This window comes from Hypanus sabinus, chromosome 2 (genome assembly GCF_030144855.1).
Source record: "Hypanus sabinus isolate sHypSab1 chromosome 2, sHypSab1.hap1, whole genome shotgun sequence".
Classification (NCBI taxonomy): domain Eukaryota; kingdom Metazoa; phylum Chordata; class Chondrichthyes; order Myliobatiformes; family Dasyatidae; genus Hypanus; species Hypanus sabinus.
The window spans coordinates 129956218-129980341 of record NC_082707.1 but is presented as its reverse complement, the minus strand read 5'-3'; the positions used below and the strand labels follow the sequence as shown (position 1 = coordinate 129980341).

General features: G+C 42.6%; 1 long non-coding RNA gene across 1 annotated transcript; it reads right to left on the bottom strand.

Moving 5' to 3' along the window:
* Positions 1-5293: 5293 nt before the first annotated feature.
* Positions 5294-14512, bottom strand: LOC132405452 (uncharacterized). The gene is made up of 3 exons (XR_009515873.1): positions 14413-14512; positions 9378-9576; positions 5294-6678 (listed from the first exon to the last, which is right to left on the bottom strand). It is a non-coding gene; the product is annotated as an uncharacterized LOC132405452 (long non-coding RNA).
* Between the last annotated feature and the right edge of the window lie 9612 nt (positions 14513-24124).

The window sequence follows — 24124 nt, the reverse complement described above, 5'->3', positions numbered from 1 at the left end:
AATGGTGAAGGGGGGGCAATACTTGAAGTTCGAGAAATCGATGTTCATGCCATCAGGTTGGAGGCTACCCAGACAGAATATGAGGTGTTGTTCTTCTGACCTTAGTGTGGCCTCATCATGACAGTGGAGGAGGCCATGGATAGACATATTGGAATGGGAATGGAAATGGAATTAAAATGGCTGGCCACTGGGAGATCCCACTTTTTCTGACAGATGGACATCCAACGTAGATTGGGAGACAGCTTCACCAAGCACCTATGCTCCATCTGCCTTGTGTTTCTCTCTCCCCTACCCCCCCCCCACCCACCTTTTAATCTACTCCTCAGCTTTTTGTTTCCAGTCCTGCCAGAGGGTTTTGGTCAAAAACATCGACTGTACTCTTTTCCTAGATTCTGCCTGGCCTGCTGAGTTCCTCCAACATTTTGTTTGTGTTGCTCGGATTTCCAGCATCTGCAGATTTTCTTTTGTTTGTGACAGGAAATAATAGGTCAGTTAGCTTGACCTCACTGTTGGTGAAGATGTCAGAGTCCATTTCGGGTTTCAGGGTACTTGGAGGTGCATGATAATATAGGCCAACGTCGCCATGGTTTCCTTAAGAGGAAATCATGCCTCACAAATCTGTTGAATTCTTTGAGGAAATACAGTAACAGGCAGGATAGACAAAGGAGAGTCGCCAGATGTTGTTTACTTGGATTGAAGACTGCAAAAGAGGCTACTAAACAAGATAAGAGCCCATGGTATTACAGGAAAGATACTAGCATGCACAGAAGATTGGCTGGGTGACAAAAGAGTTAGGAAAAAGGAGACTTTTTCTGATTGGCTGCTAATGCTCCAGTTCTGCAGGTCCTCATGTTAGGTCTGTTTTTCACATTGCATGTTAATGATCTGGACAGAATTGATAGTATTGTTGTCAAGTTTGCGGGTGATACAAAAAGAAGTGGAGGGGTCGGTGTGTTGAGGAAGTAGCGGATGGAAGTAGTTGAGGTAGTCTGCAGAAGGATTTGGATAGATAATGGGAATTGGCAAAGAAGTAGCAGATGGAATACAGGTGACAGATGTATGTGCAGGGGAACACTTTGAACTTCGTGATCATTTGTCATTAGTTTCAAAATAATTACGGAGAAGGATAGGTCTGGTCCTTAGGTTGAGACTCCAAATTGGAGAAAGACCAATTTTGACGGTATCAGAAAGGATCTGGCAAGTGTGGACTGGGACAGGTTATCTTCTGGAAAACATGTGTTTGGTGAGTTTGAGGCCTTCAAAGGTGAAATTTTGAGAGTACACAGTTTGTATGTTCCTGTCAGAATAAAAGAATAACAGGTTTAGGGAATTTCAATTTGTGAGAGATTTGAGGCCATGGTTAAGAAAAAGGAGGTGCACAGTGGGTATGGACAACAAGGAACAAATCAGGTACTTGAGGAGCAAAATAAAAGCAAGACAACACATAAGAAGGAGATCAGGAGGGGAACTCTGGGAATTCCAGAATTTGAAGTTCAATTCCAGTGCTATGTGTAAGGAGATTGAACATTCTCCCCCTTGACTGCATGGGTTTCTTCTGGTTGTTCAGATTTCCAACCACAGTCCAGAAACGTACTGGTTAGTACGTTAATTGGTCATTGTAAATTAATGATTGGGCTAGTGTTAAATAGGTGGGTTGCTGGGTTGTTCAGCTTGTTGGGCCAGAAATTGTATCTCTAAATAATCAAAATAATTAATTCATTAAAGAAGGTATGGGGTTGCTCTAGCTGGCAAGGTGAAGGAGAATCCCAAGGGCGTCTATAGATATAGTAAGAACAAAAAGATAGCAAGGGACAAAATCGGTCCTCTTGCAGATCAGAGTGCTCATCTATGCACAGAGCCAAAAGAGATGGAGGAGGTCTTAAATGGAGTTTTTACATCTGTATTTAATCAGTGGTGGACACAGAGACTATAAAAGTGAGGCAACGCAGCACTGAAGTCATGGACCAAATACAGATTACAGAGGGGGTGGTGTTTGCTGCCTTGAAACAAATTAGGGCAGATAAAACCCAAGGTCCTGACAAGGTGTTCTCTCTGGCTTTGTGGGAGGCAAGAGCAGAAGCTGCAGCACCCTAATAGAGATATTTTTAAAATCCTCAGTCGTGGGTGAGGTGCCAGAGGATTGCAGGAGAGCAAATGTTTAAGAAAGGCTCCAAGAATAAGCTGGGAAGCTATAGGGCGGTGAGCCTTGCGTGGGTAAGTTGTTGGAAGGTACTCTAAGTGACTGGATATATGAGTAGTTGTATAGATAGGGACTAATTAGGGATAGTCAACATGTCTTCGTGCACGGTAGGTTATGGTTTAACCAATCCTATAGCGCTTTTTAGAGAAAGTGAAAAGCTTAAGGGGGATCTTTTTCATTCTGAAGGAGGTGAGAGTGTGGAACAACCTAATAAGACCATAATAAGACATAGGAGCAGAATTAGACCGTTTGGCTCATCGAGTCTATTCTGCCATTCAATCATGGCTGATCCTTTTATTTCCGCTACTCAACCCCAGTTCCTGGTCTTCATCCCGTAACCTTTGATGCCATGTCCAATCAAGAACCTATTAATCTCTGCCTTAAGTACACCAAACAACCTGGCTTCCACAGTTGCACATGACAACAAATTCCACAAATCTAACCACCATCTGGCTAAAGAAATTTCTTTGCATCTCTGTTTTAAATGGATGTCCCTCTATCCTGAGGCTGTGCCATCTTGTCCAAGACTTCCCCCAGAGGAAACATCCTTTCCACATCTTCACTGTCTAGGCCTTCCAACATTCGAAAGGGTTCACTGAGATCCCCCCTCATCCTTCTAAATTCCAGCAAGTACAGACCCAGTGCATTTGCCTTCCTCGCCACAGAATCTACCTGCAAGTTAACCTTTAGAGAGTTCTGCACAAGGACTCCCAGGTCCCTTTGCAACTCAGAATTTTGGATTTTCTCCCCATTTAGGAAATAGTCTGCACATTTATTTCTACTACCAAAGTGTATGACCGTGCATTTTCCAGCATTATATTTCATTTGCCACTTTCTTGTCCATTCTCCTAATCTCACTAAGTTCTCTATATCCTACCAGTTTCCTCTACATTACGTGCCCCTCCACCAATCTTATATCATCTACAAACTTGGCAACAAAGCCATATATTTCATCATTTAAATCATTTATATACAGCATTGAAAGAAGTGGTCCCTACGCCGACCCCTGCGGAACACCACTAGTCACCGACATCCAACCAGAAAAGGATACTTTTATTTCCACTCGTTGCCTTCTTCGAATCAGCCAATGCTCTAACCATCTTATTAACTTTCCTGGAATACCACTGGCTCTTAACTTGGTAAGCAGCCTCGTGTGAGGCACTTTGTCAAAGGCCTTCTGAAAGTCCAAGTATACAGCATCCCTTTATCTTTCCTACTTGTATTCTCCTCAAAGTATTACAACAAGTTCGTCAGGCAGGATTTTCCCTTGAGGAAACCATGCTGGCTTTGTCCTATCTTGTCCTGGGTCACCATGTTCTCCATCACCTCATCCTTAACAATTGACTCTAACATCTTCCCAACCACAGAGGTCAGGCTAACTGGTCCATAATTACCTTTCTGCAGCCTTCCTCCTTTCTTAAAGAGTGGAGTAGCATTTGCAATTTTCCAGTCCTCTGGCACCATGGCAGAGCCCAATGATTTTTTGAAAGATCATTGCTAATGCTGCCACAATCTCCAATGCTACCTCTTTCAGAACCCTAGGGTGCAGTTCATCTGATCCAAGTGGCGTGTACTTTTTGGTCTTTCAGCTTTTTGAGCACCCTCTCCCTTGTAATAGTAACTGCACCCACTTCTCTTCCTTCACACACTACAACATTGGGCATGCTGCTAGTGCCTTCCACGGTGAAGACTGATGCAAAATTCTCGTTTAGTTCATCTGCCATCTCCTTGCCCGTTATTGTTTCTCCATAGGGTTTTCCCATAATGGACTGGGCTGTATTCACCACTTTCTGTGACTTTTTCTGTTCTTGAGCATTGGTATTTCCATTCCAGACCATGATACAATCAGTCAGGAAATATACCCAACATTGATCTCATCCTGATGACCTCCTTAGTTTGTGGCTGGATCAAGCTGTGTATGGATCCAAAATTCATGGGCACCAAGATAAACAACATTATGAGGAGTATAGGTAGGATTAATATAGACTTTTTCCACTGAGCTTTGGTGAAACTAGAGCTAGAGGTCATAGGTGAATGGTGAAAGGTGAAATATTTAAGGAGAATCTGAAGAGGAACTATTTCACTCAGATGGCGTCATGAGTGTGGAACATGAACCAGTGGAAGTGGAGGAAGCAGCTTCAATTTCAACATTTAAAAGAAGTTTGAATAATGGGACCTTAACCCTCCATACCCCTCCCTTCCATGTTGATGTAACTATGTTTAAACACAAGCCTATCAGGCAGTGGTCAGCAGGGAATGTACTACAGGCACTGCAAGACAGGGACACTATTAATTCTGTGGGTTTGTTCACTCAACAAAAGGGTCCAAACCACCTAGCAGAGAACTTCAACGCCAGATTTGACCGACAAGCATCAATGCTTCACTTTGCTGGTGATAAAGTGAGGCCCTCCAAATCAGAGCCTTCCTCTATCACCACCAGTGTACACCACCCTCAGGATGGCTGTGGTGAGGGTGAGACAGTCACCCACCTCCCTGCGGACTGTGGATTTGCCAAGTGGGTGCTGTGCCTAATACGAGTGTTGTGTCCCAGTTTATCCCAGCAAACGCATAACAGAGGACTCTGATTTATGGACTGTTCCTAGGTCACACGCTGAGCCAGACTTCTAGTACTGCTGGAAGGTCATCAACTCAATAGAAGATGCCCTTTGATCTGTCTGAAATGTGTTGGTCCTCCAGCATAGCAAGACATCTAAGGGAATGCAGCAGACTGGGATAGTTCGGTCTGCAGGAGTACATGCTGAGGGATGCACTGACACTCAGTGAACCAATGCTGAGGCTCTGAGGGGAAGGACCACAGTCTAGGTTCCTTCCACACAGATGGCAGAGTTGGGTGGGAAGCCTCTCAAACAATAAAAAGGGGTATCACCACAGGAAGCCATGTGAGTGACAATGGTGCAACCTTTATTTGTGTTCTTTTTGCTACTACTGAATGTAATGATCTTGAATGTAAAAGATTTTTTGCACATCCTTTTCCTTTATATATAATCTTTTTTATTATGAATAAAGTTAATTTTTGAAATTAAAAAAGTTAGCAACACCATAAGATTTACAACATTCAGCAAATTCCAGGTGTATTCTTTATCTTCTAAATGCCTTCCATAATTTCCCTTTCCAGTCACATCTGTATTTGAAATCAGTGCCCAATAACAGTAATTCAGCTACATTTCCCCTGTAGTTGCATGCTTGCTTCAGCACGGAACTCACCAACCCAGGAAACTGCACACCTGGCTGTCTATAACAGGCCTATTTATTATCTTTTGACATGTATTTGTTGACAAGAACAAAGAACATGGGGTTAATTTTCTTGGGCCTCTTTCATTCATGCTCTTAGTCCACAAATTGCACCAGATGTTGTCTTAAACAGAAAATGTCCTGTATGCTCTTAAATCTTGCTATTACTTATTTACCACATGTGACATAGACACCGTTGGCAAGGCCAGTGTTTATTGTCCATTCCTAATTGGTTACTGAACTGTGATATGTGTTTTAGAGCGCAATTAAGAATCAAACACGTTGGTTTATTCCTCGCAAGATGCTGGTCAACCAGACAGCATGGCAATTGGATCATTTTACCTTCATCATCATTAATACTAGATTATTACACCTAATTTTATTTAATTATCTTCCTTAGTTGTAATGGGTTTTGAATTCATGGCCCTGGGTTTGAGCAGCACAGTGGAGAAGTTAATGGAACGGCAGCCTCACAGTGCCAGGGACCCGGCTTCCATCCTAACCGTGAGACCTGTCAATGTAGTGTTTGCATACCGTGTGGAGTTCTTCCCGATGCTCCAGTTTCCTTCCACATCCCAAAGATGTTTAGGCTGGTAGGTTAATTGGCCAGTGTAAATTCCCCTTGCTGTGCAGGTGAGTGGTAGAATGGTGGTGAGAATGTGGGGAGAATAAAAAATACCTGTGATGAATGTAAGATTCATTTTAATAGGTAGATGGTGATCAGTGAGGACTTGTTGGGCCAATGGACCTGTTTGCATGCCATTAAGACAGTATTACTGTGTGAAAATGCCATGCTTCTGGCTATTAGTTCAGACCATTAACCCACATGGTGAGTATTGAACATTGTTGCTGCCAAGAGAAGGAAACAGGACATTCAGCATGAAATCGTGCCCTGGTTTTAAGAGAATACCACATCTGTAAATATCAGAATCAGAATCAGCTTTGTTATCTCTGGCATGTGACATGAAACTTGTTAACTTAGCAGCAGCAGTTCAATGCAATACATAATCTAGCAGAGAGAAAAAAATAATAATAAATAAATTAAATCAATTACATATACTGAATAGATTATTAAAAATGTGCAAAAACAGAAATATTGTACTGTATATTTAAAAAAGTGTGGTAGTGTCCAAAGCTTCAATGTCCATTCAGAAATCAGATGGCAGAGGGGAAGAAGCTGTTCCTGAATCGCTGAGTGTGTGCCTTCAGGCTTCTGTATCTCCTACCTGATGACAACAGTGAGAAAAGGGCATGCCCTGGGTTATTTAAGCAACATTTAATTTCCTGTGTTATTGTGTTTGTAGGAATACTTTATAATGAGTGTTGCAACATAATTTTCTGATAATTTTATCATATTAATAATGCCTTGGAGGAGATACTATCTCTGAAGCAGAAGATCTGGCATTTCTAATAAAGGTTGGGTTGATTAGAACACATTACTTTGACCAAAGAAGCATTGATCAATCATCACAGGAAAAAAAAGCAGAACGGTTGTTTTTTTCTTTTTGTGACCTTGAGGTCACCAAATATGAAGGCCTTGCAGCATAGTGAGAGATGGTAAAGTAATTAATAATGGCAGTGCTTTTCCCAGAACCTGGAGAGTGCAAGAGAAAAAAATACCCTATTGGCCTCAAAAAAGGATAAAGGTAGCCAACCCCCATTTTATAACTAACTTTAGTGTGACAATATTTGGTAAACAAAATCAATAATCTCCAAAATGTGGATTTTCTCCCCCTTGGGCATTTCATCTCCATATCCACTAGAAGTCACAAGGTTTATTCACAAGTTGACCCTCACTTTCTAATTTTGAACAAATCAACCCCCCGTATTGTCTTTGCCTAAACTTAATCACCATCTTTTTATTTCTTCATCATTTATAACTCGAACCCTTTTCAATTCACCTCTAATCAATTGTCTATGTGAAATTTCATAATTATTGGTTATTAAAAGACATATGGTTTACCAGTCACAAAGAGTGACTGGAACTTGTGGGAGAGTAATTTTCAAAATGTTACCTTGTCTACCTAGTTGCAGTTCACTTTTAAGTGTCTATAGAATATCTATCAGTTTGATTTAGTTGTACTAAACAGAATGGACTGTTAAGAGGGTAGGGTAATTAGACACAACAAGAAATGGCTGCCTTTGCAATCTGCAGCTAAATCCAGAGAATAAATAAAAGAAATGTGATATTTCAAGCATTCTTGAAATTAATTAGATGCAGTTTATCACAAGATCCTGATTTTAAAAAAGTTATCACCCTGAAAAGCCAAGTCTGTTTCTCTCTTCATAGCCACTGCCTGACCTGCAGAGTATTCCTGGCATTTTCAAACTTTATTTCAAATTTTAAGCATGTGCAGACTTTAGTTTTTCTAAGAACTGTACACACCTCTAGAGAAAAGGGAAAGGGAAAGGAACCCCTTGACAAATCCTTCTGCAGAAAATAATCCCCTTTGTATTCCTGATAATACCTGACAGGCCAACCTTTATTCTGCTCAACTTCAGAATCTTTTCATCAACAGGACAAGAAAATATAGTGACAGTAAAATGCTGCTGCTATAGAGATTTATTTTTTATCCTCTCCTACCAGGTAACACTGGAACTTCAAATAGGCCCTCCACGCTAAAACAAGTTTCCTCCTTGCCCACATTAGATACGGAGTTTTCCTATCTGTGCAGAGAAGCATATGATTTTCACTATTTGACTCTGCATATCATGGGTTCTACATTAAACCAGTAAGTTTAATGTACTATGTCCCAGTCAGGATTATTCTCAAAGCCTATTGAAGATAATCTCACTCTTGGCTGAAATGAACCCTAAAAATCTCCTTTGATACAAGTTCAACCATTGTTGTGCATTCATATATGTAAATAAGTCATGTGGGTATAAAGCATAATGATGTCATCATGAATATCTTGCACATACACATGTTATTCTCAGTGACAAGAATAAAACACATATTCCTGTTTATAAACTCCTGATGTTCAGGTAACATCATTGCAGATGGAACTTGTAAGTATTCCCAGCATAGGTCAAGTTCAAACCAAAATATACTACAATTAGCTACAAGGATAATCACATGTTCTATTATAGATCAGCATCAGTAGGAAAATGCATCAAAAAAGTAGGTTTTGCTCCTCTAAGGGATTGCTCCTTCATTCCACTCCATTGCAGCACTCCAAAAAGCAACTGCTGTTGCAAGACAGAAGCAGCAGAAAAGGCGGAAAATGATCATGAACTTCGATGCTTCTGTGCAGGTGATCAGTGAGTTCAGAACGTCAGGTCGGAGAGAGAACTGCAAGCAACAACAGCTTTTTTTTCTGAATCATTACAGCAACTGCTCTTAAAGCTTTACTGAATGCTTTTAAAGTAAAATTCCAGTTGGAAAGGCTTTGCAACTCTGCACTATCATGAAACTTGTTGGGTGTGAAGTAGAAGTTGACTATTATGATGCTATTTTGGAGAGAAAAGAGAGAAACTGGCAGTTCAAACTGAAATATCTTTCATAGCTAGCCTGGTATGGATAACAAAGCTTTTAAATCATCTACATTCTATGTGGAGACCTATTCATGACCAGTAATATTACTTGAGGTGAAGTACAGACATTGAAATGCAGTGGGGGAACAAAATCATTTAAAGGAAAGAAATAAGCTTCAAAGTATCTCATTCACTAGCAGCAGCTTGACAGAAAGCTAAGGATGTCCTGTTTGCACAGAGAGTTAATGAGCACTTCAGCCACCTGAGATAGTACAGTCATAAATTTGACAAATGAAATGAGAGATGGGAGAACAGTCAGTGATTACATTGTTGACCTGAAGAGGCACTATAACTTTGAAAAGATTTTTAGATGGTCCAGAGAGACTAAATCACATATAGTTTAAGAGGTTAAAGGATACAGCAAATCTGTTGGACACAAAAAAAAACTCACCTTCAATTTAGCTTATGGGACTGCATCATCACTGGAGATGATTGTCAAAAACGCAAGGGAGCTCACAGCACAGATAGCTCTGAAAGCTTTAGTCCAGAAAGATCATCATATGATTGCAAGAGACGCAACTCCATGTGGACATTGCAGCAGCATCCATTCACTGCGCAATTGCTATTTTAGCATCCAAAAGCTACTCATGCTAGGAAGGAAAAAACACACACGGGACAGCATATAAATCAAAATATAACATTTTTACATATAACATATAACAGCTTTACTTTAAATACAACACCAACATGAATAGGAGAGTTCTCTCATAAGCAATGACAAAGAGGAAATCAGCACAGCATTACATTGTGGCAGATGAAAAAGAAGTTAGTTTGTATAGATACACTATAGGCAATTATACACATGGACAACTAGACTTTCAAGGCAAGACTCTGACTGACACAGTTCCAAATTGCTCCAACAAGGAGCTGAGATCAGCAGAGATAGGCTGAGATCATATTGAATGGCAGGGCAGGCTTCAGCGGCTAAATGTTGATTTCCTGCTCTACCTTCTTGTGATTTTTGTATTGCTACAGCGGGTACAAAGGATAATCAACGTATTTCGGAGGAAATACTGAAATAACTTCACTTCTACACACGAAGTTGGAAGAGTTTAAATGTGCCTTTGCAATACCTGGGGAGATGCACCTTAGTATAAAGTTAGATGCTAAAATGCTAAAACCTAGTAAAATCAGTTTGATTCCATTGTGAAAGCCAAACATCCTGAAAGTGTTGCAGAACTTTGTTTCATTCTGCAAACTATCCAAATTATCACCTAAGCAAACACGAGGAAATCTGCAGATGCTGGAAATTCAAGCAACAATCTTGATACTTCTTAAATATTAGAAGTGGAATTGAAGTGATGCACCACAGAATGATCATTACTAGCACCATTATTGTAGTGAATCTCTCAGTTCACTATGATTCAGTAAGAAACACTTATTTTTTGAAGTAAATTCTGACACTCTCCAGGCATGTGATCTCCTGACGGCCTCATGGACGCTGCAGACCTCGCAACCCACCGGCGAATCAACCACGGCTGCTGCCGGTCGCAAATCCGCAAAATGTTACTTCTGCGGACTTGAGAAGCACCCCAGAAACGCTGCCCAGCCCAAGAAGCTATCTGCTCCAGCTGTGGAAAGAAGGGCCACTTCGCCAAGGCCTGTAAGTCCAAAGTGCGAGCGGGACCGAACATCGCCGCATGCGAGGCATGGGGTCACCATCTTGCCTGCATGCCGCCATCATGTGCGAGACATGGGGGTGGCCATCTTGGTCAGTGCCACCTCGCACCACCTACAACCCACGGGTGCTTACAGGGCACCCCACCGTGCCAGAACAAGACAACGATTCAACTCTGGCCTCCGTGACCCTCGACCAAAGTGCTCCCAACCAGCTCGCAAGTTCAATGATGGACATCCTGGTGGAGAGGCGCAGGACAAGCTGCCTGTTTGACACAGGCAGCACAGAGAGTTTTATCCACCCAGACACAGTGCAGCAGTGTGGACTCATGAAGCCAGAGGGTCACCATGGCTTCTGGGTCGCATTCCACAGACATCCTGGGGGGTTGTGTAGCGATGCTAGTTGTGCAGGGCACAGAATACCAAGACTTTACATTACTGGTCATGCCTCAACTGTGTGCCCCTGTGCTATTGGGGCTCAACTTCCAGAGCCACCTGAAAAGTGTGACAACGGAGTATGATGGGTCCCTCCCACCAATCACTGTCGGAAATCCTCAGTTCTGTGGGAATTCATCACTTATCCCGCTACTGACCACACACACACACCGACCCGCACATCCCACCCAACACCATGCCAACAGCCGCACTACGGACACCATTTGCAGCCTCTCCACCCTCAAGATCCCTCCCCCACCGCTGTTCACCAACCTGACACCCAACTGTAAACCTATGGCAACTAAAAGCAGGAGGTACAGCGCGGGGGACAGGGCCTTCATTCAGTCGGAGGTGCAGCGGCTGCTCAGGGAAGGGATCATTGAGGCAAGCACAAGTCCTTGGAGGGCCCAGATGGTCGTTGTTTGGAACAGGGAGAAAAATAGGATGGTCGTGGAATACAGCCAGGCCATCAATAGGTTCACGCAGCTTGACACGTACACCCTACCCCGCATCGCAGATATGGTCAATCACAGTACAAGGTGTACTCGACCATAGACCTAAAATCCGCTTACCATCAGCTCCCCATCCGCCCGGAGGACCGCCCCTACACCACCTTCGAGGTGGACGACAGGCTCTATCACTTCCTGCGTGTCCCCTTTGGTTTTATGAATAGTGTATCTGTCTTCCAGAGGGAAATGGACCAAATGGTGGACCCATACCTACTGAAAGCCACGTTCCCATATCTGGAAAACATCACCATCTGCAGTCACGACCAGCAGGATCATGACAACAACCTCCGTACATTTTTCCAAGCGGCCAAATCTTTCAATCGTACCTATAACAAGGACAAGTGTGTGTTTGGAACCACCCGACTTGCTATCCTTGGGTGTGTCGCGCAGAATGGAGTCATTGGCCCTGACCCCTACTGTATGCGCCCCTTGTTGGAACTCCCTCAACTCCAACACCCTCAGAGCCCTCAAAAGGGGCCTGGGCTTCTTTTCCTATTACGCCCAATGGGTCCCTAACTACGCAGACAAGGCCCGCCCCCGGTCAAGTCCACCGCATTTCCCCTCTCAGCCGAGGCCTGCGCAGCCTTCAGCTGCATTAAAGGGGACATTGCCAAAGCAGCAATGCATGCGGTGGATGAGACCATTCCCTTCCAAGTAGAGAGTGATGCCTCCAACTTCGCGCAGGCTGCTACCCTCAACCAGGCAGGAAGACTGGTGACGTTCTTCTCCCATACCCTTCAAGGCACTGAAATACGGCACTCCGCGGTGGAGAAGGAAGCCTAGTCCATAGTGGAAGCTATTAGGCACTGGAGGCACTATCTCGCCGGCAAAGAGTTCACCTTGCTGACCGACCAGCGCTCGGTTGCATTCATGTTTAGCAACCAACAGTGGGAAAAAATCAAAAATGATAAAATTTTGAGGTGGAGAATCGAGCTCTCCACCTACAACTATGACATCATGTATAAGTCTGGGAAGCTCAATGAGCCCTCTGATGCCCTATCCTGGGGAATGTGTGCCAGCACGCAGATCGACCTGCTATACGACCTACTTCCAAATCTTTGCCACCCAGGGGTTACCCAGCTTTTCTACTTCATGAAAACCCAGAACCTGCCTTACTCCCTTGAGGAGATCATGACGATGACCAGGGACTGCCAAGTCTGCACAGAGTGCAAACCATACTTCTACTGACCTGAAAAGGCACAACTAATCAAGGCCACCCACCCCTTGAGCGACTGAGTGTCAACTTTAGGGGCCCCCTTCCCTCCGCCGACCGCAATGTGTACTTTCTTAACGTAATCGACGAGTACTCGCGGTTCCCCTTCGCCATCCCCTGCCCCGATACCACTGCCACATCAGTCATAAAGACCCTGCACAAGCTCTTCACTCTGTTCGGATACCCATGCCATATCCACAGTGACAGAAGGTCCTCATTTATGAGTGATGAACTGCGCCAATACCTGCTGGCTAGGGGTATTGCTACTAGTAGGACCACGAGCTATAATCCTCGGGGGAATAGACAGGTGGAGAAGGAGAATGCCATGGTGTGGAAGGCCACAGTCTTAGCCCTTAGATCAAAGGGACTGCCAGTCTCTCGCTGGCAGGAGGTCCTCCCCGAGACACTCCACTCCATCCACTCCCTGTTATGCATGCCCACCAATGCCACCCCTCATGAGCGACTCTTTTCCTTTCCCAAGAAGTCGACCACTGGGACCACCCTACCGGCTTGGCTGACGTCCCCGGGGCAAGTGCTGCTCTGGAAACATGCGAGGAGCAATAAGTACTCCCTGACAGTCGAGAGGGTTCACCTACATCATGCGAACCCACAGTAAAACCATCAGGTTTTACCTGATGGGCGGTAGGATACAGTCTCCATCCACGACCTGGCACCCGCAGGAGCACCTGCCCCCTACCCTGAACACTCCATGGTGACTATGAACCCTATACCCACCGATATATATACCCACGAGACACCGTGCACTCCAAGCCCTACACAGACACCTCACGACACTCCCTTACTGGGCACGATGCAATCGCATGAGGGATTACCGATGGCTAATGTGCTGGCACTTTAAGTCAGGCCGGAACCAGCACAACCACCGTCACCAGTGCTACGTAGATCACAGCGACAGACTTGAACGCCTGATAGACTTAACCTGTAAATATACTTGTTTTAACTATTGTCAGTCACTTCACCCCACGGGATTCTCTTTTTAAAAAAGGAGGGGTGAATGTGGTAAACCATGTATATCTGTCTGGACACACCCCTCTGCTGACTGCACCTGTGGCTCCTCCCACAGACCCCTGGATAAAGGTGATTGTGTCACTGCTCCTCCCACAGTCCAGGGCAGACACTGGATACAATGTCAGCATGGACATGAATCTATTTTACTGTTAATAAAAGCCTTTCAGTATTTACTCTACTTCCAGTCTTTTGGAGTAATTGATAGTGCCCAATAGAGACAAGGACAGATCCAACTGCAGGGTCACAGCAAAGACTTACCCCACAGAGACAAGGACGGAATACTGACAAGACAAACCAGCACCCACACTTGAACCCAGGGCCACTTATATTCCAGCCCCAATATGAGAATCAGGTGCCTGTGATTAAGCCCAACTGAAACAAGGGACAGCCAGAAGACCCAGAGTCCGGAATCCACGGACCGGACCATGAACCGGAACGCAGACTTCACGGACCGGACCGTGACAGCTTCCCCTTAAATGTATCCATACTCATCTCTGCAACTCATTTTCTAGCAGGTTTCATAAGATCCATCATAATCTGGGTAAAGAGGATAGATTCATACTTATTTCTGTTTTGGCCCTAGTTCTGATATTCTTCATCAGTCAGAACATCTCTCTGTTTACCTTTTTTGTTGTGTTTCTCCGCAGTCTTCACTTTCCAGGAATGAAACATCAAACTTGGATTCAGGATTCAAGATTCAAGATTGTTTAATGCCATTTCCACCACTCAAGTGTAAGGAAGAACAAAATAATTGTTACTTCAGATCCAAGATAGATAAGATAAAGAACAAAATAATGATTAAAAAAACATAATAAATTACTCTTTCCAGACAGGTAAAGACTGATTGCTAGTAAATCTGCTTTGCACCTTTTGTCGTAAGTTCATGATCATATTAAATGGACATCACAACTGTTCAGATAACTGTGTGATCTTGATACAAGTCCAAAATACCATACATAGAAACATAGAAAACCTACAGCACAATACAGGCCCTTCAGCCCACAAAGCTGTGCTGAACATGTCCTTACCTGAGAAATTACCCAGGGTTACCCATAGCCCTCTACACCTCCAGAATGGAACTCCAATGCTTAGTTCAGGATTTTATTAATCTGCATTACTTTGTTTAGAGATGCATAATGGTGTCAAGGGGATTTCTTCTTTTTCTTTGTTACTGTGTATGTAATCAAAATGGCTTCTTTGTTTTGTTAAAAGTAGGAATGCTTCTTTGTTGCGAGAGAGTGCTGGAAGCTTGTTTGGGTTAAAATTTACTGATAACGAGAATTGTATTCCTTTGTAAACCAATTGGGATTAATGTTGTTCTGAGTCTGTAAGCTATTGTTGGCGGGCTTTTGGGGAGATCGGCGCGAGGGGTTGAGAGAGAGAGGACGCGATGCTGTAAACTGGATGAGGAATGGACCCAGAGCGGGGGTCCGAGGCCAGGGGGTACCCCGAGGAGAGGAGATGAAGCTAGATGTGTTTAGTTGACCACTTCGGATGGTCCTAAGCTGCGAGTCGAGGAGTTCGGAGGGGATCGAATGGTGGCCAGAAGATTTTGGTAATTGAGCTCCAACGGTTGTGCACGAAGTGGTTTGTACTTTGATAAGTTTGGCGTCTTTTCTTTATTTTTTTTCCTTCATATATACTGTATCGTTATTAATCACTTAGTTATAGTAACCTTTATAAATTGTACTCATTTAATCGCATATGGTGTACTGTCTGAATTTGGGCGAAGAGCTTGTGTGGATGCTGTGTGATGTCCCCGCCTCGCCCAAATTCAGACAGTACACCATATGCGATTAAATGAGTACAATTTATAAAGGTTATTATAACTAAGTGATTAATAACGATACAGTATATATGAAGGAAAAAAAATAAAGAAAAGACGCCAAACTTATCAAAGTACAAACCACTTCGTGCACAACCGTTGGAGCTCAATTACCAAAGTCTTCTGGCCACCATTCGATCCCCTCCGAACTCCTCGATTCGCAGCTTAGGACCATCTGAAGTGGTCAACCAAGCATATCTAGCTTCATCTCCTCTCCTCGGGGTACCTCGGACCCCCACTCTGGGTCCGTTCCTCATCCAGTTTACAGCATCGCGTCCTCTCTCTCTCAACCCCTCGCGCTGATCTCCCCAAAAGCCCGCCAACAATAGCTCACAGACTCAGAACATTAATCCCAATTGGTTTACAAAGGAATACAATTCTCGTTATCAGTAAATTTTAACCCAAACAAGCTTCCAGCACTCTCTTGCAACAAAGAAGCATTCCTGCTTTTAACAAAACAAAGAAGCCATTTTGATTACATACACAGTAACAAAGAAAAAGAAGAAATCCCCTTTACAAAGGACAAGGGAAAAAGAAGTTTAAGCATTTGGAATGCTTGTCATGTACAAAAAAATCACAACGTGAACAAACATCTTACTTTGCTCAAGCAGCAGTGCAGGTTTGGAACTGATGAACAGAAGTAGACAGCCTTTGCTTTGATTTACTGACCTAGGAAGTCTAACAGCTCAGTCACACAGCTGCGAATTTTGTTAAGATTTATTTGCAGGTTAGTGTTTAAAGGAAGTCCAGAAACAACTTCTGGTGTCATTTATTTTTCTGTAAGTTCCTTCTATCTTCACAGAACTAAAATTCAACGACCCCATGGGATGTCAAACTCAAGGTCACGAATCAGTAACTGTTACAAGCTCTACATCTCCAAACACACCTTTGTTACCTGTGAGGAATGGTGATGCAGCTTGGATTTGTGACTTAGACCTCTTTCCCTTTCGGTTCTCTGGTAGTAAGGACCTTCTGAGGTTGAAGGAAAAAAGATTGGTTGGTGTGTTAGGCATAGTGATGTGGAAATAAGTATAAAATCCAGCTGCTCTCCTTTTGATAGGTGTTAATGCCATAGAACAGTATGACTGAAAATAATGGATAGAAGATGAACAGTGCCTGAGATGAGGAAGTGAAGTGGATTCGTGCAACATTACAAACTTTTTGCAAAGAAAGCAAATTTAAGATATCAGGTCAGTTGGTCACATGGTATCCTCTGAGTCAGATGTTCATGGGTTCAAAGGCAACTCCACAGATTTGAGAATAAAACCCCAGGTTTTACTCAGATGCTGAGTAGAGTGCTGCATTGTCCAAGTTGCCTCTTTCAGATGATAAGTTTAACCAAGGCCCCTTCTGCCCTCTCAGCTGGATGCGGAAAAAAATCCATCAATAACATCATCCGATTTAGAGTTGGACAAGGCATGTAACAGCACAGGCCTATTTACTCAAGGGAAGCTTAAGTTATGAGTGCAGAGAAAGGGAGGGTCAGAGAACAAAGATGACATCTGCTTGGATGCAAACCAAAGATGTCAAAGTAACATTTGCTTAGGAGGAAAAACATAAGTTGGCTGTAAAGAAAAGCAAATTGAAACAGAAGTGTAGGAGCCTATATGTGAAGTGTAGAAAATAAAGAACTTGACTTAAATTATTAAACTGCATATTAAATTCCAAAAGCGGTAACATAACAGATGTGATGCTGTTCCCAGAATGTGTGTTGGGCTGTATTGGAAAAATGCAGGATACTGAAGATAGCAGTCTGAGTGGGAATGGGATGGTGAGTTAATGTGACAGGGAGTGGAAGCTCAGGGTAACCCTTGCAGACTGAGTGGAGATGTTCTGCAAAAGGGTCACCCAATCAGCATTTGGTTTCTCTAATGGACAGGAAATCACATTGCATGTTCAGAATGCAACACCCTAAATGACAATAAGAAACATTTAGTATAATATTTTTCTTCCTTGTATTGATGTACTCTGTGTACTGATACATTTCCAACATTACATTAATGACTACTCTTCAAAAGTATATCATTGGTTGCATGGTGCTTAGGACATTCTGATGGGGCAATAAGAAATGCCACATAAATCTGCTTTTCATTCCTTCGGAAGGATCTATAATTTTTGTGAGTTTTGCATAAGGTATAACAGTCAGATTTCATGCAATAATAAGGCCAAGCATCATATGATTTAATGCCTCCTATGGCATGCATTTAAGATGAAAGGAAGGAAGTTCAAGATGAGTAGGGCAAGTTTTTTTTACACGGGAGTAGTGGGTGCCTGAAATGCAATGGCAGGGGTGGTGGTGGAAGCAAATAGAGACATTTTAAAAGGTGCTTATGTAGGCACATGATTTTGCAGCAAATGGGGGGTGTGGACCACGAGCAGATAGAAGGGGTTAAGTTCCATTACCATAATTTGTGCAGAAGAGCATTGTGTCTCAGTGCTGTATTTTATACTTTGTTCTCTTACAGCCCGGCATTTCAGACAGCATAACAGCGTTCTGTGACCCTACAAATGTGTCATGATCTGCTCACCACCTATATTCCGATAATTATTTGTTATTAGATTGAGGCTCAGGTTATAAACAACAAGTTTATTGAACACAAACACAAATACATTTTTTCATGCAGAATCTCTCATCTCTTCAGGAGACTGTTTGCTCCCAATAAAATGCTTCTTTCAAGCCAAGTTACGACTGTAGTGTTAATAAATTGACAGCCAAGTTGTGCCCAGCAAGCTCCAATACAACCCAGGTTAATTAAACCAAAAGATGTAATGTTAAAAAGCTCCACCTGAGGAGGGATGAAGACAAGGTTACTGAATTTTTTGAGGAAAAAAAACTATGTGAGGACGAGCCGTGGCTGACGCAGACACAGAGAAGCGAGAGAAAAGCAGCAAACTATTAGAAACTAAAGATATATACTATTAAAAGTAGAATTATTAGTGAGTATCTCTAACCTGCTTACTTGAAAACCTCAGGGTAAAACCTCTGGAGGAGAGACGATAGTGATGAAAGACCCATTGAAGCTACTGCTATAACAAGCAGCAGCCATAACGACACAATATTGGCAGAGACGAGTGTCCAAGATCTCTCCCACATAACAGGGAATTAATTCTGTTAAATCACAACAAAGGATTTGGTCAGGTTTTCCTTTTTCTGTAAGTGTTCTGAATTGACTTTCTGCAGATGATCAACTATTTCATCCAATGAATCAAGAAGATGGCGAGCCCCCAAGATTAAGAACTGGCGCAGGGACGAAATGTTTAATGACCTAGAGGATTTAATAAGGTCGGATGTATATTTTCATTTGAAGGATTTGAATCTGCAAGAACTGATTATTTTTGCAAAGACTTTGATAAATTACTGTATGAGATTTACTTTGTTTAAAAGTTGTGATGCCGGAGAATTGTCATGAAAGGAGTAAAGCTGTATACAGTATAAATATTTTCTGAATTTGTAGACATACTGACTGGAACTGAAACGGAAGAGTGGGAATTTGATTAGCTTTCTAACTAACCAGGGATAAATAAAAAATGAAAGGTTAGCCTGTAAACCTTTAAGTAGGGAACAACACTAGATCTAATCAGTTAGAAAAATTGGAGTAACAAAGGATATTCTAATGAATTATCACTGATTCTAACTAAACAGGAATTTAGTTTTTAATTGATATCTGAGATTTGGAACCTAAACAGAGTGTTGGTATTTTGAATTGTACATATTCATGTAAATATTTTATATATATTGCTTTTTTAATGAACAGAACTTAACTCCAGAAGTGTGTGTTTTCTACTCACTGCCTCCTTTCCATACCTAGAGCTTTTGATGGCTTACTAGCACCTAGTGTATTATGTAATTTGTTTTTCTCATAAAGTGTGCTGCAACCAGTTACACTAGATAAGACCAGCAACTGCAGTATGTTAAAGCCACATCAGTTATTTTGACTGTTCTGGTTGCTGGAGAATTCAGCAAGTAGAGCTTCCCTTCTCTTTCAAAAAGCACACAAGATTTTTTAACAATTCACAGGTGTTGCAGCACTCACAGTCTTACGAAAGATGGCACACATGATCCTTCACTGTGAAAATCTACCCCTTCCTCACATTCTCTCCTTTCTGTTGTGAAGCCAGCCAGCATTTTCTTAAGGTACTTCCCTCTGGACTCTGCCTTCTCTAACCATATTGATTAGTCTGGTACAAGATATCTTATCAAAGGCCTTTTGGAAATCTAGGTAAACAACATCTACCCTATTTCCTCTACTTTCTCTACTACTTGTTCAAAAAGGAAATCAGTAAGCGGCCAAACAAGGACAGAAAGGGACAGGACATGCTTCCAGGCTCTCCTTCAGGCTTTGACTTCTGGACTACCGATCGACCTTTGGACTTTGATCATCGATATCAACCCTGGGCCAGTCAATGAAGGGATCCAGAACTGCAGGCTTGTCAACTCACCAAACCTACCTTGTTTTATTTTGGTAATATTTCCACTTACATATCTTGGTTCCATATTTCTTAGTAAACACACCTTGTAAAAAATCTATGGAAATTTTGATTATGACGCATAGTAAAATTTGAAAGTCTGAAAAGTGTTTCCAAAAAGTTAAACTATCAGAGACTGAAAACATCTTTATAGAACATAGAACAATATAGCACACTACAGGCCCTTTGGCCCACAATGCTGTGCCGACCCTTAAACCCTACCTCCCATATAACCCTCCACCTTAAATTCCTCCATATACCTCTTAAATTTAGTAGTCTCTTAAATTTCACTAGTCTATCTGCCTCCACCATGACTCAGGCAGTGCGTTCCACACACCAACCACTCTCTGAGTAAAAGAAACCTTCCTCTAATATCCCCCTTGAACTTTCCACCCCTTAACTTAAAGCCATGTCCTCTTGTATTGAGCAGTGATGCCCTGGGGAAGAGGCGCTGGCTGTCCACTCTGTCTATTCCTCTTAATATCTTGTATACCTCGATCATGTCTCCTCTCATCCTCCTTCTCTCCAGAGAGTAAAGTCCTAGCTCCCTTAATCTCTGATCATAATGCACACTCTCTAAACCAGGCAGCATCCTGGTAAATCTCCTCTGGACCCTTTCCAATGCTTCCACATCCTTCCACATTTATCCACAATTATCTCATGAACACTGAACTCCAGGATACATTCATCAATGATGCCAGCATTAAACCTAATTTTCCATCTTTCAGTCTTCAGAGGCAAGGTGAAAAGCATGGTTTTTGGTTACACTTGCTAAATATGGAAACAAAAATACCAATTACAATTTACTATTGGGTAACAGAATTTATGCTCTCCATTGGTTGGAGTCATATCTTGTACACAAATTGTTGGAAGTCAGCACTACAGCAGCTCCTTAGGACAATGGCTTGAACCTAAACATCTTCAAATGTTTCATCAATGGTAATTCTTCCATCATAAGAACAGAAACTCTTCACCTCTGTTCCCAAGAAGGAAAGAGCAGCGGGTGCATGAGAGCACTGCCACCTGCAGGTTCTTCTCCAAGAAGTGTTTCAGGTCAAATGGCAGGGGCATCAGTAAAACTGCACAGCAATCATCAATCTTACCAAACTTATTTAATGTCCATTGCCTTCTTGTCTGCCCCTAATATCTCCTAAAGAATGTAGAATTTTAGCATCACTAACAGTAAATTAAAATATTAAAAAAACAAAATTACTCTGACCTTTCTGAGTCCCAACCTGAGCCGTTCCTTCTGAAGGCCGCACTCAGTCTGAGGCCTCTTGTTTTCAGAGTGGTCCATATGGTCAAATTGGGAAGAAGAGCCTGATTCCATATTGTACGATTCAATGACATTCACTGCTCAGCGATCCAGCTATGCTGCAAACCCTTGGTGGTCTGTAGATTGCTACATCCAAATGTTACACACTGACAAAGAGGTTAGGAGCGTCCACACTACAAGTGGTGCAACAATGGGCCAATGAGCTGCTGATCAGAAAGTGGCTGGATTGGTGAGACCCACAAACTCTACCCCAGTTGGGTTTGGAAGGTTAATGGTTTGTGAGCTGCTGCACTTTTTTTCTGCTTTAATATTAAGCCTCCGTGTGCTGCCAATGCCTGGACTCAAGGTTTTCAGTCATCCTGTTCAGCTATTGCTAGATTTTGAAAGGTCACAGACCATAGATTCCCAGGTGTCAGTGTTGCAATTTGTTTTCAAGGAGATTTGAAAGACATTGCTGAATCTTTTCCTCTGTACGTTTGCTGATCTTTTCCCATGATAAAGCTCAGAATACAGGGTTTGCTTTTGGAGTGAATGTGAGGTATGCAAAAAAGTATATCCAATGGAGCTAACGGAATATAATTAGCCCATCCATGCTGAGGATATGGACCTGGGAGAGGAGACTGACATTGGGTTTACTCATCCTGTCAGTGAACAAGAAGGATTTTGTAGAGACAGCGTTGGTGATGTCTCTCCAGTATCTTGACATGTACGGGACATCCCCAGTTTGCGTTCCTGGGATCTGTCCACAAACTAATTTTTCTGTAAGTCAGAACCAAATTGTTTCTCCCTAAATGATAATGTAAAATCTTTACTTTGGGTGGCAGGGTGGAGATACATCGCAACAAAAGATGTGTAAGACACTCCTTCACACTAGCTTGCAGGTCATCCTTGGGCAAGGTGTGGCACCTGCTTATTCCCCCCCCCCCCCCCACAATCAGGGTCACGTGAAGTCACGGGACCAGGTGGTGGATGGTCGTATGAGTAGCTGGTGCATATCACAAGACCTGGTTATGCGACCACTGCCGCCAGGCAGACAACCTCTGAAGAATATTGATAATGGCTGGGGTCACCCATCTTGTAAAGACACTGCCCAGAATAAGGCAATGACAAACAACTTCTGTACAAAAATTTGCCTGGAATAATCATGGTCACGGAAAAACCAGTATTTTCTATATCATACGACACATAACGAAAGAAAATCTTCAGTCTCAACAGGGCTGAGGAACAGATTAGTCGAGGGTAGACTGGAGGAGGTCAGCAGGCAGTATAGGTGATAAGAGTTGTTCCCAGCAAATGAACTGTGACAAATGTTAGTCTGAATGCAGCCATCCAGGTTGGGTGATGGAAGGGGCTGATTTCCTAGTTTGCAAAATACTGTAGTCTTCTTAATAAAAGAAAGTGTACACTAATGAGAGGTGCTTAGTGTTCATAAAATTTGAGCATACCTAGAGGAGAGCTTGGAGAAGATACTGCTTGTTTTCCGTGGGTGATCTCTACATTGTTTCTCAGTGAACTCATTGCCAAACTCTTAGACATGGGATTCAAAACCTCCCTTGACTTCCTGACTAACAAACCACAGTCAATAAGGATAAACAACTATGTTTACACCATGAATACCAGTACAACACTGGTATCCTACAAGGATGCAACCTCAGCCCCCTACTCTACACCTATCCATCCATCACTGTGTGGCCAGACTTTGCTCGAACTCCATCTACATTTTTGCAGATGACACTACTGTGGCGGACTGAATCTCAAATAACAGCAAGTCAGAGTACAGGAAAGAGATAGAGAGACGTGGCATGGTGTCATGATAACAAGGTCAAGGTCAGCAAAACAAAATGACTAGTCATTAACTCAGGAACCAGGGCAGTGTGCACATTCCAGTTTGCATAAGTGGATGAGACCTTAAAGTTCCCAGGAGCAAATTTCACCACTAATCTGTTCTAGGCCAACCACATGGATGCCATGGCCAAAACATTAAGAATCCAAATCTGGTTTAATATCTACAGCATTTGTTGTTTTGTAGCAGCAGTGCAAAGATAATAAAAACTGTGAAGTACATAAGTATACATAAAATAGTTAAATTAAATAATTAGTGCAAAAAAGTTTGTGAAGTTGTATTCATGGGTTCAATGTCCATTCAGAAATCAGATGGCAGAGAGGAAGAAGCTTTTCCTGCACCACTACTTCTACAGAAAGCTAAAGAAATTGGCATATCCCCTTGGACCCTCACCAGTTTTTATCAATCAATCATAGAAAGCATCATTGCTTGATATGGCAACTACTCTGCACTAAACCAAAGGAAATCAGTCTCTGTCAGGCCTTCGTGGACATAAACCTCCCAGTCTCCACCCAACTAACACCTGCCACGCATTTCCAACTTATCATCTGCAGCCTACAGCTGCAGCTGTCATCCACAGTCCATATTCATCCATTGAACCAGCCAGCCTCAACCAGTTGCTCCTAGCTTTCAGTTTCCTTGTCACCTGCTGCATATCTGTTCTCCCTTGTTTTGTGCCCCTCGTGACTTGTTGTCTTGGAGTTATTAATAAAACATTGTTTACTCCTAAATAATCTCCATTGCTATGCTTTTGGGTCAAGCCTACTCTACAATTCCTCACAATCTCCCCTCCATGGAGTCTGTCTACACTTCTCACTGCCTTAGTAAAGCAGCCAACGTGATGATCCCTCCTACCCTGAACATTCTCTCTTCTCCCCACTCCCGTCTGGCAGAAGCCAGAAGAGCTTAAAATCACATACCACT